The sequence below is a fragment of the Gossypium raimondii genome, chromosome 13 (assembly GCF_025698545.1).
Source record: "Gossypium raimondii isolate GPD5lz chromosome 13, ASM2569854v1, whole genome shotgun sequence".
In the NCBI taxonomy this organism is placed as follows: Eukaryota; Viridiplantae; Streptophyta; class Magnoliopsida; order Malvales; family Malvaceae; genus Gossypium; species Gossypium raimondii.
This window is the reverse complement of record NC_068577.1, coordinates 54807379-54813536: the sequence shown is the minus strand read 5'-3', so window position 1 is coordinate 54813536 and position 6158 is coordinate 54807379. Positions and strand designations below refer to the sequence as shown.

The 6158-nt window shown below is 30.4% G+C and overlaps 1 non-coding gene across 1 annotated transcript; it reads right to left on the bottom strand.

Moving 5' to 3' along the window:
- Positions 1–3061: 3061 nt before the first annotated feature.
- TRNAS-GCU (transfer RNA serine (anticodon GCU)) lies at positions 3062–3143 on the bottom strand. The gene has a single exon. It is a non-coding gene; the product is annotated as a tRNA-Ser (tRNA).
- Positions 3144–6158: the final 3015 nt, after the last annotated feature.

The following is a 6158-nucleotide window of genomic DNA, read 5'->3' as shown; positions in this document are numbered from 1 at the left end:
TGGTATTAGAGCATATAACCGCATAATAACCTTTTCTTTTGATATATGTATATATATTACAATATGGAGTAGAGAAAAGAAGATGACTGAGTTTAAACTCGTGTTTCAATGCTGATAAAAATTTTAACCATTACTTCAAATAAGTATTGGCCAAGTATACGTGTTTTATATTTTCCAGTTCATTAATGAAAATATTTTTAACCTATCATGTAATACTTAATAATCATTGGTTTCATGCATAGGGAAATCTTATTTAGGCATTTCATATTATCAATTGATTTTTATATTTTTGTTAAGTAATGAAAAAATTTAATTTAAATATAGTGCTATGCTAAAATTTAATATTTAATGTGTTAATTAAATTTGGTTTATCTATTTTATAATATTATTAATAATACATTTATTTTGTTAATTTGGTGATGTGAATTTTTTTAAAAAAATTATAATCGTAAGTGTATAAATTTATATTTTGACATGATTCAAAATTGGAAAACGTATTACAGAAGCTTTTATATTAGGAGTTAGATTACAAAAAAAAATCACGGGTAAAGGAGGAGAAATTCACTGATGTTGAAAAAAACGAATGATACAAAAGGAATTTCGATTACATCTATTTAAAAGGTTGAAAAAACTCATATTCTAATCAATGTCAAATAGCAAAATGGCCCTTGGCCTCTCGTCCTCACAGATCCCCTTATTTTGTCACTATATTTATTTTTTTAACAAGTGACGAAGTTCGGGTCATACAAACTCTAACATGTACATTAGTTCAAAGAGCAAATTACTCTTTTCTATTAACTCTTAATATAAATACATTCACCATAAGAAAAAGGGGAAATAAAAATATTGGAACATGTGAAATACAGCTAAGATTAACGCGGATTATACTATTATCATGAAAAGGATCAAATTGCCCCCTCTTAAATTACTCTTTTTCCATTTCAATCCTTTTGTCTAAATAAGTATGCTACTTGCATTATTGCAATTATATTTGTATTTACATTACGTATTATATATTAATTCACTTCATTTGCTAATTATAATATTAGGTTCATATTATCACTTTTAAAATATTACATATGTTTTTTTTATGAATTATAAGAGTATGACAAAATCCTAACGGTAACGTAGCTAATACGATTTGAACCCACTATACCTAGGACAGTTAACACCCTAACTATCGAATCAACACACAATATTTAAATATTACATCTATTTGAATTTTAATATTTTCATTTTTTTATTTCAATTAAATGATTTTTTTTATATAAAAAAAATGAGAAGAATAGGTACAAATGTGCTTGACCAACTGGCAGATCATTTTGGCCATGTATGAGTTTCAGTCAAACCAAACTAAGCGCGTTGAATTCTCAACTGAGGCTTTGGACAATTGAGGCTTTAATTTTAAAAAATATTTTTATTTTTTCCATGAAGAAAACACTATTTTTTTAATATTTTCTTAAAATGTTTTATATTATTATATATTTAATTTCTTTTACGTAATTTAATATAATATAAATTCAGAATTTTAGCCGGATTAGATTTAGGCTTTGAATGTTTAAGTTCGATCTCAACCCACATTTTGAACGGGTCTAATTTTCTTCAAAACTATTTTTTTAACAAAATAATTAGACTTGTCAATGTGCCAAGCCGGGTGGTCTATTCGAAAATTGAAAGAGTTTGTGTAAAAATATAGGCCCGAAAAATAGGTTTAGATAAAAAAAAATAAGACGTGTTTTCTAAATGGATAGGGACTCGAGTAAGCTTTTTGGGCTCGGCCCCGGCCCGAATTTGTAAAAAAGATTACTGCTATTCTTTTATTGTTTCGCTATTATATTGTTACTATTTTGTTATTATTGTTTGGAAATCGTATAACTCTTGTTTTATTATTAATTTTGCTACTATTATAGTAGAGGTATTTGCTTGTTAAGTTGGGCTCATATTAGTGCTATTTAAGTATATTTAAAAAAAATTCTATTTGTTGGGAAACATTATTTTAATGTTTTTAATGTATTTGGTGTATTATATTTTTAAATTTATTTTATATAAAATAATAATATAAAAAATTTAATACAGGTGAGCTAAGCCGGACTCAAATTTTAATATTTGTATCCAAATTAAATTTGAACAAAATTTTAATCCTATTTTCTGGATCGAGCCCGGGTCTAAAATTTTTATTTGACCCAACCTATAAATAATTTTTTTAATAATATTATTCAAACCTTTTCAAATTTCGAGGTTGATAATAATAACCTTTCTCTTGAACAGGCTAAGACCCCCAAAGTTAGTCGAGCAGAATGGCAAAGCATTATTTTGGGATCCAGTTGTCTGATTCGGTTTAATAGGTCTCATGGGTTTATAGTAAAAATAAAATAAAAATTGTATTGGTGTGGCAGCCTATAATGAACACACCATAATTCAAGAGGTACCATCAAATTCAATGCCTAAACATTAGCAATGATTGCATGCCGGGTTCTTGGTATGTCCATTTAAAAGAAAAAGAAGATTTTATGTGTAGGAAAAATCATATTTGGAGAAGTGAAAGAAAGAAGTGGGTTAGGATAATTATTATCATCAGTCCAAAATTCGAATAGATTTGGGCCGGATGTTAATAAATTTGTGGGATGAGTTTGTCGGTCATGTTCACAGATTGAGTAATTGTTTTCCTGCAAGGTTATACATGCATAATACCGTATAAACATATGTTGAGTCTAGAATATAATATATTTTTATATGCATAAAACCTACCTAGCATATTATGTTAATAAATTTTATTCATATCATCTAAATATACAAATACCACAACCTAAGGAAGAAAAGAAAAACACTCCACAAAGTGGAAGAAGACAGGGTGGTTTCCTCAAAATCATTGAGCCCGCTGTTGCAGCCAGAGAATGATGGGTTTTTGCTGTTGTTGTAGTAGTCTAGTGCTGGAAAATATAAAGAAGATGATGAGGAGGAGGAAGATGAAACTGTAGGCTAGGGCAGTGGGTTTTCTGGTTTCCTATTCACACAGGGAAAAAAGAAAGTTCGACGTCGCCTGAGAAAAAAGAAAGTTCGACGTCGCCTGAGAGATTCGAACTCTCGCGGGGATACCCCATGTACTTAGCAGGCACACGCCTTAACCACTCGGCCAAAGCGACGCTTATATCCCACTTTTTTGTATGACATTAATAACACATAACTTTGATCATTAACATCAATCAATAAATCCAAACTTTAGGGTACCCTTTTTTTCTATTTTATCAGATTAAGACCCATCTGTCATTAAAGAAAACAAAAAGGTTGCCTAGATTTAGGTGCAAAAAATTGAATTATAATGAGGACAGGCCTCAACTACCAATGCTTTTTGTTGGGGAACAAAACAAAAGCATCTCCCCTCCCCTCCACTACCCCATGTGCCTTGCAACAGTACTCACCATGAACACCACCATTGGGAACCTTCTCATTCCTACATATCCCTCCCAAATGGGCCGGGCCGGGTCAGACTCGGAAAAAATTTCGGCTCGACTCTTAGGCCTGGGCCCGGCCCGAAATATGGGCCTAAAATATTGCCTAAGCCCGATCCAAGAAAAAATAATAAGCCCGAGCCCGGCCCGGCTAGATCCAATTTTTAATAAACACAAAAAAAATATTTTAAAAATAAAAAATAAAAAAATATTTTAAAAGTATTTTAAAATTAAAAAATAAAAATAAAAAAGATATATTTATTATATTCGGGCCAGGCCGGGCCGGGCTCGGGTCAAAAAAGTTGAGCTCGAGCCCGGCCCATTTTTTAAATGGGCCTCATTTTTTTGCCCAAGCCCATATTTCGGGCCTATATTTTTATCCGAACCTTCTCATATTTCGGGCGGGCCGCCCGACCCATGGACAGGTCCCATTCCCCAATCTCACACTTCACTCATCCCATATATTTAGATAATCTTTCAATTTTATGAATTTTTCTATATATATAAAATTTGAAGTTTATTGAAATATTTAATACAAATAATTTTATAAAAATGAATTCACTTTCTTTGACAAGGCACACTCATTTAGGGATATGATTATGTTTTATAATAGATATATATATAATAAACACCCACACTTTGAGATGCTCACTTTCCACATAGAAAATCATTAAAAATACAACTACATTATCATTGCTATTAGTATTGTTTTTCTGGGGTTTGGTAATTTGTGTTGAAAAGTGTATGCAATGCAAATATATATTAATAATATTAATGAAATATCAACTTTTAGTTGAACCAATTCAGAACCGTTGGATTATTTGTCCTTGAAAGCTTAATCTTATTGATTTTAAACCACAAAATCCTACCTCTCTTGATTAAGATGTGTGTGAGAGAATGTGTGTTTTGTTTAGTGTTTAATAAAGTAGGAAGCCACTCTAAACTTTCAACATGAGCTCGGTATCACTCAATTAGAAAGAGTCCCATTGTCAAGTAAGAAGGGTTGTGCTCATGGGCATTTTTCTGGCCTACTAGCAATGATTCGAAGTTCTTTTTTTCATGATATTACAGATAAAAAATAGAGTTATTGATTGTTGCATTAATTTAAGTTGTTTAGATTTAGGTTAAGGTGTCAAATATGGATGTATTAATTTTTTTAATGAAGCAATATTTAGTAGGTAAACTACAGCCAAAGTCATTAAACTATTAGTAACTTTGCATTTTGGTTTAGGTTTGAGTTATTGTCTATTAAAATTATTGTCGTATGGCATTCTCTGTTCGCACCACATTCATCAATTGAAAGCTATTATTCCTCTTATCTTCTACAGATTGGGTCTTTTTTTCCTCATAAAATAGTTTTGAATGTCACAAATTCGCGAACCAAAATCCAAACAGTTTTCTTCTCCGATTTTCAACACTTACCATCATATCGACTTGGGTCTAAGGTATGCTTTTCTACTCATTGATATATAGCAACTGATCCACCGTACCAATCCTTAAATTGTTGCTTAGAGCTCGCTAGTCAGACTTTAAAAAAAAAACTTAATAACCTAGTGACTTAAATAAAGACTTTTGAATAGTTCAGTAACTTAAATGGAAACTTTCGAATAGTTCAGTGACCATTTTGTAACTTTTTGAAGTTGAGTGACATTGATGTAATTTACCCTATTTAATGTTTGAATTTGGTAATTTTTTAAATTTGCTCCCTGGATTTTTTTATCCACATTAGTCTTTTAACTCGACAACTTTTTTAGTTTTAGTCCATATGATGGTGTAGCACTGTGATATTGTGCCACATCATCACCTAAAAAATTATAATTTTTTATAGAAAAATTTTAGGTGATGATGTCATCAAATGAACTAAAATTGAGAAAAGTTGTTAAAGGACTGCTATGGACACACACAAAAATTTCAAAAATCAAATTGAAAAATGATACTTTATCCATTTATATGTATATATATATGGAAAGCCCTTAAAAAATAATATAGAAGTTAGCATCATTGGCAGCTTAGGCCCTCTTCCTCAAATTATGCTCACTTCTTTTCCAATTTTCATTGAGCTTTTTCCTCCTTTAATTATTGGTCACAAATGATTATGTAAGAACCCACATCAAAATTGATTAAATCCCCTAATCCAAGCTACCCTAATTGCATTGGATATGCAAAGTAATTGAGGGCTTGGGGCCAATCTCTTTCTCACTAAACCTTTAAAGAGAAGAAAAATGAAAACCCTTCTTAAATTTAATGATAATTTATAAACTCTTGTGAACTAAATAATGTCTCCTTGTTTTAAGCACTTTATAGTGTTAGTGAATAATTGATATTTTGCAAAGTTGTTAAAACTGGATTAGATTAATCGATGAAATTGGAAATTAATCGGTATATATGTATGAAGCAAGGTAAAAATCAATTGATTCACGAATTGGTTAAACCTGAATTTATTATACATAAAATTTTGCCACATCATCAAATTTTAAAGATATTAAATTATTATTATACACTCATCCATAGAGAAATTATTTTATGGACCCTTTCACCACATTATTCATGGTCCCTTTTTAATTATTTAATAATATTTCAATAATTTTTTCCATGTCATTGACACATAATTTTGGTAATTTTTTTAACCTGAACCTTGAATCTAGAACCCTGAACCTCGAACTCGTAATCTGTAACCTTGAACCCTTAAATCTTGAACCTTGAACCCAA